Source organism: Scylla paramamosain, chromosome 8 (assembly GCF_035594125.1).
Source record: "Scylla paramamosain isolate STU-SP2022 chromosome 8, ASM3559412v1, whole genome shotgun sequence".
NCBI lineage: Eukaryota > Metazoa > Arthropoda > Malacostraca > Decapoda > Portunidae > Scylla > Scylla paramamosain.
Window position 1 is genome coordinate 12,875,359 of NC_087158.1, and position 11,626 is coordinate 12,886,984.

Here is an 11,626-nt window from a genome sequence, read left to right on the forward strand (position 1 = left end):
ACTAACCCCAGCACGTAATATCGGAAAAGCTGCACGTCACCAACATGTCACCAACACGTCAGTAACACGTCACCAGGTTCTTCAGGTATTTAAGAACAAACAATGTGAGAACATACCGGAGAGTTTCAAAGATAGTTTCGGGGAGGGTCAGGTGGGCAGGTTAGGTGAGAACAAGGCTCTGGAGTGGATGTAAGAGGTTCAATGCACTCTTTATCTCACCAGGTGTAGGTGTAAGAGTTTGAGAAGAGGAAAGAGATAAGGGGAGAAGATAAGATACCTGAGAGCTTCAAAGGTAGTTACTGCGAGACTAAAGGGGACAGATAAGGGGGCAAGTAAGGACACAGGTAAGGGAATGGAGAGGCGCTACATTGAATGTATAAAAGCATCAGTACACTCTCTTACTGGCTGTGGGTGTAGGAGTGAACCCTCGCCGCCCCAGTCGACCCCCTGCAGGCAGTGTAGGGGGCGTCGCGGCGAGGTACTACTTTTATCTCACTAAAGAATGCAAATTAGCGTCTGATGTCCCTTAAGTTATGCGTCCAAGTTGAAATGACATGCCAGTCACCGGCCCATCCTCACTGCGCCACCCGCCGCCCACAATCCGCCGCCCACACCTCGAGGAGAGAGAGAGAGAGAGAGAGAGAGAGAGAGAGAGAGAGAGAGAGAGAGAGAGAGAGAGAGAGAGAGAGAGAGAGAGAGAGAGAGAGAGAGAGAGAGAGAGAGAGAGATCATGGCACATTTTTCACAGATTAAGTTCTTTTCGTGCTGTCAAAAATTAATCCTTCATTCTAAAAACTATTAAAAAAAAGTTTGGTCATTGCATTTTTTTTCAGATTGCCTTCTTTTTCCAGTCTCTGTAAAAGTAATCCTACCACCCTGCACTTTTCCACGTCTTTTCATAGACGTCCAACCCTTCAGGTAGTAAACATTTCACGCAGGGAAGCCGCAGAACGCCTGACTTCTGATCATTCTAAAATTTCTGATTGGGGCAGAGCAATCTTGGTATTGTTCAATGCCTCAAAAACTCAATTCCTCCATCTATCAACTCGACACAACCTTCCAGACAACTATCCCCTCTTCTTCAATGACACTCAACTGTCCCCCTCTTCTACACTGAACATCCTCGGTCTGTCCTTTGCTTATAATCTGAACTGGAAACTTCACATCTCATCTCTAGCTAAAACAGCTTCTATGAAGTTAGGTGTTCTGAGACGTCTCTGCCAGTTTTTCCTACTCCCCCAGCTGCTAACTCTGTACAAGGGCCTTATCCGTCCATGTATGGAGTATGCTTCACATGTCTGGAGGGGGTCTACTCATACCACTCTTCTAGACAGGGTGGAATCAAAAGCTTTTCGTCTCATCAACTCCTTTTTCTCTAACTGACTGTCTTCAGCCTCTCTCTCATCGCCACAATGTTGCATCTCTAGCTGTCTTCTACTGTTATTTTCATGCTAACTGCTCTTCTGATCTTGCATGCCTCCCTTCCTCCCACGGCCTCGCTGCACAAGATTTTCTTCTTTCTCTCACCCCTATTCTGTCCACCTCTCTAATGCAAGAGTTAACCAGTATTCTCAATCATTCATCCCTTTCCCTGGTAAACTCTGAAACTCCCTGCCTGCTTCTGTATTTCCACCTTCTTATGACTTGAATTCATTCAAGGAGATTTCAAGACACTTATCCTTCAATTTTTGACTACCGCTTTGGACCCTTTTCTGGGACTGGCATCTCAGTGGGCTTTTTTTTATTGGATTTTTGTTGCTCTTGGCCAGTGTTCCTTCTACATAAATATATATATATATATATATATATATATATATATATATATATATATATATATATATATATATATATATATATATATATATATATATATATATCGGACGTCATTGGACCCTTTTGCAGCGGCGCCATTAGATCAATCAACCAACCAATTAATTCTCCATCCCACAGGTACGATTAATCCTCAACTCTCACCTTGACCTACCGCGCCCTTAAGTCAACTAATCAACCAATCAACCTCTTCTCTAATTTTGGATAATCCTTTTGGTCCTATCCTTTCAGCGACTCGTACTTTAGTGAGCCTTTTTGTTTTTTAAGCTTTTGTATCCCTTGTCCACTGTCCCTCTCACATAAACAAAAAAAAACACTTCTCCATCATTCAGGTATAATCATTCAACTCCCACCACAACCAAATCATCCACGGCCACCGCCCCCTCAGTTCACAGTCCTTGGCTAGACACGAGGCATTTTGCACGCGCCGTCCTCACCCACACACGAGGAACGAGTTGACGAACCACCCGAACCATACGACCGCTCTCACAACACAGCACCCTGCGCACTTACCCCTCCCCCTCCCTTCACCCTCCCTTCACCCTCCCCTGCGTCACAAAGGGCAATAAACAAGCCACCGTCACCCCTCATCCCGTCACCCCTCGCTCCGTTACCCATCCCCCTCCTGGCTGACGTCACAAAGGTGGTACTTGTGTGTCCTTCACTAATTAATCCTCATTACACTTGGACGTAATGAACAAACCAGGTTAATAATACAATGCACAAGTGATCCCCTTCGGCGCTCACGAAGGCGGCGCTGAAGGGGTAACTGCGTCTTGCTTCCACGTCCTCGTTCTTGCTTTTGTTGTTGTGTTATCGTGTCCTCGTCCTCTTGCTTTGGTGTTCTCTGCCTTCCTTCATGCCCTGTTCTCTCTGGTTCTTATTCCGTTCGTCTTCATCTTCATCTTCATCTTCTTGCCCGTCTTCTCTCCTCTCTTACTCATCCTCTTTGTCCTCAAGTTTGTCCTCCTCATTCTTTCTCCTCTTCCTCATCTATTTCATTATCGTCCTCTATTTTCTCTTTCTCTTCCTCTTAACCTTCGTTCTCATCTTTCTCGTCCATGTCCTTGTCCTCCTCGTCTTGATACCCATTCTTTTCGTCCTCGTTCTACCACTTTCCTCTCTCACTCTTCCTTTCTTCCCCGTCCTTGTCGCCCTCTTACTCACTCCACCTTTTCCTCGTCCTTTTTGTCCTCGTCCTCATATCCACGTTTCGTCCTCACCCCACTTTTCGCACATTTGTCCTCGTCGTCAGCAGCTTCGGGAGGCGGGCGCCATTTACTCCTAAAGAGACTCTAATCCACAAGTAAACTCAGGAATAAACCGGTGTGCGCTATTTTTCCTGCTTCCTGCGATTTAGACTTTAAAAACATGGGCTTCGGGTCACCACCAAGACCCGAAATTGCCTCCCGACTTTCTCCTGCTGCATTTTCTTTTTCTCGCTCAACACCAAAGGCTCGTTTTTCTTGACTTACTTGCGTGTTATTCTTAGCTCCCCGCCACTCGTGTTTGGGAGCAAGGTGTGCCTCCGTCCGTCCGTCTGCCCATCCGCTTGCTGGCTGCCATCATTACCGCGACTCCAAGCTTTGATTTTCGTGTTTGTTTTTAGCACCTCTGTCTGTTTGTGTTTGTGTGTTTGTGTGTGTGTGTGTGTGTGTGTGTGTGTGTGTGTGTGTGTGTGTGTGTGTGTGTGTGTGTGTGTGTGTGTGTATGTCTGTGGCTGTCTGTGCGTCTATATTTGTGTTCTCTCTTTTTCCAGTTTAATTTCGTGCTTGTTTTTTATCACCTTTGAGTGTGTGTGTGTGTGTGTGTGTGTGTGTGTGTGTGTGTGTGTGTGTGTGTGTGTGTGTGTGTGTGTGTGTGTGTGTGTGTGTGTACGTCTGTCTGTGTCTCTCTCTCTCTCTCTCTCTCTCTCTCTCTCTCTCTCTCTCTCTCTCTCTCTCTCTCTCTCTCTCTCTCTCTTTCCTCTGTCTGTCTTTTTACCCTCTCTCTCTCTCTTTCCTCTGTCTGTCTTTTTACCCATTTTTTTTTCTATAGGAGGGAGGAATAAAGAATCAATATGTACGCTTACTTTGAAAACTGCATCAAGTCATAACCCAAATGAAAAAAAAATTCTCCATAAAATCCAAACAATAACAACAACAAATAACACTAAGTAATCTGAACCTACAAAGTAACATCAAAGAACCCAATCTTAAACAATCTGAGCGTACGTAAAAAAACAAACAAACATGCAGCGCCTTGAAAATTATATAACCCCCGACCACTTTATTTTTCTTCTTTCATCCCAACTCTTTTATTTCACGTTAAAGTAACAGTCAGCCACCACCACCACCGCCACCACCACCACCACCACCACCTTTCCTCCTCATCCTTCCCAACCATCCCCTATCCCCCCGCCTCCTCATGCTCCTCTCCCACCACACCTCACACTCCCTTCCCCTAACACACGCTCCCCGCCACACCTCCCCACCACACCTTACGCCCGGCTCCTCCACTACACTTCCTCACGCTCCCACCACGCCTCCTTACTCTCCTCCCCCATCACACCTCCTGACGCCCTCCTATGCCCACCCCCACACCTCCTGACGCCATAAACCTCGTCCTCGCGGTTCCTAAGACGCCATTAAAGGGGCTGCCAAAATAGTGTTGCGGCCGGCACATAAACGACAATGGTGTTTTGCGGCCCCTAACAGTTTAGCGCAGGACGTTCCCGCCGCGCCATTCCGATAAGATGTGAGTTTACCACCACCACCACCACCACCACCGCCGCTAAAGCCGTCTCAGCCACAGCCACCGCAGCCACAGCCAACACAGCCGCAGCCGACACAGCCATTACCACCGCCTCTTTCTCTATTTTCTTTTTCCTTTTTCGCTTCTTCTATTGCCTGCCATTCTTTTTTCGTCTTCTAACACTATTCGTATTTTTTGTTTTTGCCCTCTTTTTCTTGACATTCACTTTCTTGTTACACTCGATTGTTATTTTTTCTTTTTTTAATTATCACAACTACAAACGCCACTACTACCATCATCACCGCCGCCTCCGCTGCTGCTGCTGCTGCTACTACTACTACTACTACTACTACTACTACTACTACTACTACTACTACTACTACTACCACTACTACTACTACTACTACTACTACTGCTACTACTACTACTACTACTGCTACTACTACTACTACTACTACTACTACTACTACTACTACTACTATATTCGAGAACTTTAGAAACGTATACCTCTCCTAAAAGGTGGAGACAGGTCAGCGCCTGGGTTCATCCCTACCAGGCCGTGGAGAGTTTCCCCTGAATTTGATGACTCCAGGAGGCTGTCTTCCACACGCTAATGATATATAATCACCTTCCTGTGGGAAACTCTCTCTCTCTCTCTCTCTCTCTCTCTCTCTCTCTCTCTCTCTCTCTCTCTCTCTCTCTCTCTCTCTCTCTCTCTCTCTCTGTCACTCACTGTGACCTCAAACATTCCTGTCCACCGAATGTCTTCTTAAATAAATGTACTTGACTTACTTTTGTGCTCAAGTCATAAGACATTAGATATAGACGATGAACTGATCACTTTCATATCGCCGAAGGAAATATGTGATGTGCTACTAAAAAAACAATAAAGCTTTGTATAGTGCACACTTTTACTGAATTCCCTCACCCAAAGAGAGACGAAAACAAAGATGTCTATAGAAGGAGCTTGTTTCTAAGGCTCTTGAATAGGGCATATATATATATATATATATATATATATATATATATATATATATATATATATATATATATATATATATATATATATATATATATATATATATATATATATATATATATATATATATATATATTACTGCTACCATTAGTACAACCATTACTATTACCACTACTACTGCTACTACTACTACTACTACTACTACTACTATTATTATTGATGTGTGTTTCTGTCTACTACTATCACAGCTAGTACTCTGACTCTTGTTATTAAACAACCTACTGCCTAAATTTTTTTGTCAGATAGAACACTACACTTGCTCATTCATTCAGCTCTCAGCTCTTATTCAGTATTCCTTGCATACTGTAAGCGGAAGAGATAAGACCTGCAAAACAATCTCGTCTTTTTTTATTTTCTCTATCTCGTCTTCTTTTCTTATCTCTACTACCACTGCCACCATCACCATCGCCATTATCATCACTATCATCACCATTTAATCACCGACAGTATATATCATTACCTTCTTCACAATGGACAACACTTTAGTAAAATTAGCGTTATCATCACAACTTCATCTAACAATATCCTGCCTCTTACTTATTGACATCACTTCTGCATTCACTTCTTATCTGCCACCACCACCACCACCACCACCACCACCACCACCACCACCACCACCACACAAACACACCACTTTCATGCACCATCTTAATCTTCAACCGCCACAATTCACAGATAATAACAACTGCCACCAGAACCAACATTTCAGATATTAACTCTTAATGAACAACAACAACAACAACAACAACAACAACTACTACTACTACTACTACTACTACTACTACTACTACTACTACTACTATTACTACTAATGGTATATACTACTTTCCACCAACCTCACTATCACCGATATCATAAAATACTAATTATTTTTCTTGTGATAACTAAAAGTAAGTTCCACCATTTCATCATTTCCTTTATTCTCTTCCTTCCATGTTATCTTACCATTAATATTTTGTGAGTATCTTAAAATGAAAAAAAAATAAATAAAAAAAAAAGGAAGAGAAAAATTAAACCACCAGCACCACCACCACCACTACCACCATCACGCTGCCTTTCCTGCATTAGTAACGTTCCCGGGCCAGCGCAAGCCAGCCCCCCACACCTGCAAACAGCCACACAGGTCCATGATTGCAGACAAGCACCTGTGTAATTGGCCTCAGACGCAGATTTACAAGCACATCAACACAACGCCTTCTTTTCTTTTATCATTTCTACCTACCGGCCGTATGTGTGTGTGTGTGTGTGTGTGTGTGTGTGTGTGTGTGTGTGTGTGTGTGTGTGTGTGTGTGTGTGTGTGTGTGTGTGTGTGTGTGTGTGATTATGTGTGGGTGTTTTTTTTTCTTTTTTTCTGGGCATTATCATCTAGTTGGCGTCAGTCAGTCTGTTTTCGTCTCTCTCTCTCTCTCTCTCTCTCTCTCTCTCTCTCTCTCTCTCTCTCTCTCTCTCTCTCTCTCTCTCTCTCTCTCTCTCTGGACATCAACACCGAAGAGACCGCATGATTCAAAATAAAAATCCCTTTTCCCTTCGTACCAGATAAAAACAGTTGATAGAAGAACCTTATTCCCAGATTCAAGAGTCAATTGCACGTGGTAAATCAGTCCATCTATATATATGCATGTTTTACACTCCCTCTGTAATCATATACAAGTGTTCAATATTGTCCTCTAAGTATATCATTGTACTTAGGGATAGGTAGAGCTGTCGGATTGTTTTCTGTTATATCTTTTATCATTTTTACGCATGTATATAGATGCACATAGATAGGTTCGTCTAATACTCATACTTTAATATTCATACTGGAGGGATGTCGAGGAGGAAAAGTGAGAGTAACCATAGCACAGAAATAATACAATATTCCAGCATATTTTTTTTATCTTCTTAAGTGTTAAGGAGAGAGAGAGAGAGAGAACCTTGCTCTATTGAGGAAAAAAGATAATTATAAGAGTAAGTTTTAAAGAAGTCGACCAATTTAATTTCGAACGTGTCTTGATACTTCCTGTCTCTCTGTCTCTCTCTCTCTCTCTCTCTCTCTCTCTCTCTCTCTCTCTCTCTCTCTCTCTCTCTCTCCTCTCTCTCTCTCTCTCAAACAATTGTAGTAAGCATCAGTGGCGTCTTGCTTTGATTTTTCTTTCTTTTTCTTCTTAGTTTGTTTTGTTTGGTGTCATGAAATGCGATGTGGTGTCTATCACGCTGCGTCTGTTATTAATTGCTATCTTTTCTTTTACCTTCTTTTTTGTGTATGTTTGAAAGTTTGTCGGTGCAAAGGCAGAAAGTTAGCTAGAAGAATGAATACCAAATGTGAGCACGACGCTAATTCGGAGTCCTGTGTGGAGGAGGCTGACGGTCATGAGAAGTAAAAGCAGCGTCAACGTCACAGTGGCTGGAACTACAGTGTGATCTCAATGCACCTTCAGGCTAGGCTGAAAATAACAAATGCAATTCAATACTGAAAAATATAAAGCCTTTCATTTCGTCCTTGCCCACTTCTTTTTCCTTTTTCTCCTCCTCCCTCTCCTCGCACAGGCCTCGTGGCGCAACGGATAACGCGTCTGACTACGGATCAGAAGATTCCAGGTTCGAATCCTGGCGAGGTCGACGACACCCTTGATTGTTATTTTCATGCTTGACAGACGTACCGGACTTCTTTTTTTAAATATTTATTTTTTTACGATGACACACAAAAAAAAATGGATATTATTTACTTAGACTTCCAGAAGAGACTCATTAGTAAAAGAAAACCTCACGGCATAGCCGGAAACAGCTTGAATTGGTTTTATATCTTTCGGCACTACAACACCAAGGCCTTTTTCTTTTTCAGTACCTGACAGTGGCGTATTATACATTTCATACCTCGCGTGAACACTATTGATCCCGATAAGGAAAAAAAAACTTTACATTTTTCTATTTTGAATCCCATCTTGTATTTTTCTGCCCCGCTTGTTAGTTTGTTGAGGTCACATTGTAGTTCCTGCCAGTGTGACGTTGACGTTACTTTACTTGTTATTTTGGTGTCATCTGCGACTTTACTTATTTTACAATTGATTACTTCATCAACATTATTAATCTATATTATAAAAAGCACTGGCCCTAACACAAAGCCTTGAGGAACGCCGCTATTTTCATTATGCCAATATGACTCTTTTCCGTTTATTACAACACGTTGTTTTCTGTCTGACAGTCAGTTTCCCAGCCAATTCAGGGTATTTCCGGCTATGCCGTGAGCTTTTACTTTACTGATAAGTCTCTTATGGGGAATAGTGTCAAAAACATTCTGGAAGTCTAGGTAAATAATATCCACTGTTAATGCGTCATCGTTACAAATACATTCTTCGAAAAAAGTCCAGTATATTTGTCAAACAGGAAAATAACGACCACCGACTTTGACGACCTCGCCAGGATTCGAACCTGGAATCTTCTGATCCGTAGTCAGACGCGTTATCCGTTGCGCCACGAGGCCTGTGCTGTGAAGTGGCACAGGAGAAAGATTAAGAGGAAGAAAAGAAAGAGCAGGAATAGGAGTTGGAGTTAGAGAAGAGAGCACTGCACTATCCCATAGCACACATTGAGTGTGCACACCTTTCGTCAATAAGCACCACACATTTACACTTACTCTCTCACTCACTATCCTGCTCACTCACTCACTCCCCCACTCACTCACAACCCCCTGCTCTCTCACAGCCTCACTCTTTCAATCCCTTCCTTCCTCCCTCCTTCAGTTCCACACTCCTTCGCTCACTCTCACTTAGTCCCATTCGTTCCCTTCCTGCCCAGAGGACCAAAAGAAAAGCATTACTGTGAAGTTTCATTTTTCTTCTCCTTCTCGCAGCCTTGACTTAGAAACTGCATCATTGAGGCTAATCGATTTACTTCAAGGAATTGTTAACGCGGCTAACTTACGTACATAACTTTTAAATTCTAAACTTTTACTTAAGTTTACCTGTATGTACCTTTCGCTAATTGCCTAGCCATTGTATTTAACCTATCATACCCTTATCTTATGTTGTTGTTTGGCATTTCTTTTGCTAGGACTTGTTACACCACACCCCCGCTAACACACAAACTCATACTTACGCTTTCCCTCCCTCCACTCACACAAACACACACACACACACACACACACACACACACACACACACACACACACACACACACACACACACACATACACACACACACACACACATACACACACACACACACACACACACACACACACACACACACACACACACACTCCCCACAAAGAAGGAGAAGCCGTCACCAGGTGTTAAATAATTGAATACCTGGCAGTGTCACATCTCACCTGGGTAAGGAATATGGAATGCAGATGCTGATGAATAATCATTTCTGTTCCTCCTCCTCCTCCTCCTCCTCCTCCTCCTCCTCCTCCTCCTCCACCTCCTCCTCCTCCTCCTCCTCCTCCTCCTCCTCCTCCTCCTCCTCCTCCACTGTCCAGGTATTAAATATTGAACTAATCTGTGATAAAGTAATTACGCAGTACTACTACTACTCCTACTACTACCACTACTACACACTCACACACACACACACACACACACACACACACACACACACACACACAGTTAAATCATCTTCCAGCCAGTAAAACGTATAAAGGAATCGCCTCCAATTCTTTGTAGTTGAAGATGAAGAAAAAAGATTAATCAACGAAAATAATATAAGAGCACCCTTTTCTTACGTATCCCCCCCCCCCTCTCTCTCTCTCTCTCTCTCTCTCTCTCTCTCTCTCTCTCTCTCTCTCTCTCTCTCTCTCTCTCTCTCTCTCTCTCTCTCTCTCTCTCTCTTTTGTTCCTCTACTCGGCTGTTTGTCGCGGCAGTGGCAGGAACATTTGATTTACAGGTAGTGTGATGTGAGTATGTTTGAAAGAAAGTTTGAAACAAGTCAGTATATACAATTTATTTCCACCAACAACAGGGGTTCACTGGTTACGGGGTGTTACAGTAGCGTGGTGGTGTTGGATCTCGGATTACTGGAAGACTGGGAATAAGACAATGGTTTGTTATCAGTTCACAGCGACATCAACACTTAATTTTTAGTTTTTTTTTAGATTTTGTGCACACACTCACGGCACTGAGTTCAACGGAGACACACCGGCAGGCTTGCTTGGTAGCACTCCTGCCGCACGCACAGCCAGTTGCTAACTGCCCTCGGGAAGGTGCAGCCGGCAACATCCAGCAGACGTAGACTTAACATCAGCACCTTGTGATCACTCTGTGCTAGGTGGTGACATCTCAACAGATGCAAAAACGGTGCAAGTTTCGTTCACTACCTGAACGAAAAATCCTACCTATTCCTACCCTACCTATCCTTACCTATCTATGGGTACACACACTCTCTCTCTCTCTCTCTCTCTCTCTCTCTCTCTCTCTCTCTCTCCTCTCCTCTCTCTCTCTCTCTCTCTCTCTCTCTCTCTCTCTCTTCTACTTCTTATTCTTTTTTTAATATTTTACAAGATATATTAATAAAACAACAAAAATAATAAAACAACGAATATAGAGAAAAAAGTAAGTGTAAGAAAGCAAAAATAAAAAGAGAGAAACAGCACAAATATATAACTAGCAAATGAAGGAAGAGAAGAAAGCAGCGTAAACAAAAATAAGAAATAAAAAAAATATTTCAGAAAAGAAGGAAAGCAATGAAAAAAAAGATTGAACGAAAGGGGAGAAGCAACGCAAACAGAGGAAAAAAGAAAAAAAATACCAGCATGCAAATAAAAAAAATAAAATAAAAAAATGAGAGCCATAAACAAACAAAAATATCACCTTCATGCCATAAAATGTTCAAACAAACAAACAAACCAACAAAGACGACACGAACAATTATTACCAAGGACCAATCCTTCTCTCTCTCTCTCTCTCTCCTCTCTCTCTCTCCTCTCTCTCTCTCTCTCTCTCTCTCTCTCTCTCTCTCTCTCTCTCTCTCTCTCCTCTCTCTCTCTCTCTCTCTCCTTGCAAGCTTTACCCTCAAAAAGAAAACGGAAAATGAAGAAAGAAATTGGC

The 11,626-nt window shown here is 42.7% G+C and overlaps 2 non-coding genes across 2 annotated transcripts; one reads left to right on the top strand and one right to left on the bottom strand.

Moving 5' to 3' along the window:
* Positions 1-8,127: 8,127 nt before the first annotated feature.
* Positions 8,128-8,200, top strand: Trnar-acg (transfer RNA arginine (anticodon ACG)). Its single transcript has one exon. It is a non-coding gene; the product is annotated as a tRNA-Arg (tRNA).
* Positions 8,201-8,989: 789 nt separating this feature from the next.
* On the bottom strand, positions 8,990-9,062 carry Trnar-acg (transfer RNA arginine (anticodon ACG)). Its single transcript has one exon. It is a non-coding gene; the product is annotated as a tRNA-Arg (tRNA).
* Between the last annotated feature and the right edge of the window lie 2,564 nt (positions 9,063-11,626).